General features: G+C 39.2%; 1 protein-coding gene across 1 annotated transcript in view; it reads right to left on the bottom strand.

Annotated features, from left to right (window-relative positions):
- Window positions 1-1,310, bottom strand: part of LOC101846019 (transforming growth factor-beta-induced protein ig-h3) — a gene marked incomplete at both ends in the record, with an annotated part of 18,302 nt that overhangs the window by 13,757 nt on the left and 3,235 nt on the right.

Below are 1,310 nucleotides of genomic sequence, written 5' to 3'. Positions count from 1 at the left end.
CTATCTATCTATCTATCTATCTATCTATCTATCTATCTATCTATCTATCTATCTATCTATCTATCTATCTATCTATCTATCTACCTATCTGACAGTGACAGAGAGAAAGAAGAAAAGTGACAAAGCTCAACACACAATAATAATGATACATATAACAACATATAACTAGATCAGAAAGTCTCCCAAGAGGCCAATAATAGACACTCCTTTCACTGAATACCTCATACAGGTAAGTCATATCATTTCAGCCCCTGATAAAAAAAAAATATTTTAAAAAACTAGCATCCAAAGTGCGTTGTTAGAGATTATCTGAGGACCTGAAGAGCCGTACATTATCATGTTCTTGAAAGATTTCGCGCATTTATGGCCGGGTCGATATCAGCAGGTGAAATAAAAATAAGAAAACAAACAGGAGAGTTTAGAAATTAGGTCAGATAATGTGGAGATTGCTGTATGTGTTAGAAAGAAAACGCATAATTTGGTTTTAGTTTAACTCTATCCGTAGGCCCTGGGGTCATTTTGTACCCCCCAGGGGTTGAATTCTTCACACATTTTAGAATACCTCTAGTGCGAAGATCTCTTTGAAACGTTCAGTATTTCTCAAAAAATCATTTTGACAGACTGCTATCATGCAAAGCGTACGGGTCGGATTAACGAGTGAATTTCCTATTTTTGGAAAGTGGTGGTACAGAGTTCCCCACGTCGTATGGATACGATAGTAAAAACACGACATACGGATAGAGTTAAGGAAGAGTTTAGTTTTAGTAAGAGTTTTACGGTACTTGCAACACAATAAGGTCATAAAAGTCCCGAAGATTAGAGGTGTTACAAGAGAGTAACAGACACAAAAAATGAAGAAGGAGAAATCAATAGAAACCCAAGAATAGGTGTTTGATAGTCCAGGAAAGAAGGAGCAAACCACACCAGAGCACCCGCCAACCACCCACAAGGCAGAGTTTTTACAGCACTTGCAGCACAATTAGGTCATATAAGTGCCGAAGATTAGAGGTGCTACAAGAGAGTAACAAATATGTACTACTAAAAAAGAAGGAGGTGAGGTCGGGACGATAGATGTTTGCTAGGAAGGAAAGAAGGAGCAAACCACACCGGAGCACCCGCCAACCACTCACAATAGACGCTCCGAAACGTGTGTGTAACTTATAAGAACGTACAGATTTTACACCATAAGCGACATGCATGCACACATACACACACATACACACACGCACGCACGTACATACACACACAAACACACACATATAACACACACACACAGACAGACACACACACACACACACACACACACACAA

This window comes from Aplysia californica, unplaced genomic scaffold (assembly GCF_000002075.1).
Source record: "Aplysia californica isolate F4 #8 unplaced genomic scaffold, AplCal3.0 scaffold00412, whole genome shotgun sequence".
In the NCBI taxonomy this organism is placed as follows: domain Eukaryota; kingdom Metazoa; phylum Mollusca; class Gastropoda; order Aplysiida; family Aplysiidae; genus Aplysia; species Aplysia californica.
This window is presented reverse-complemented; position numbering and strand designations above follow the sequence as displayed.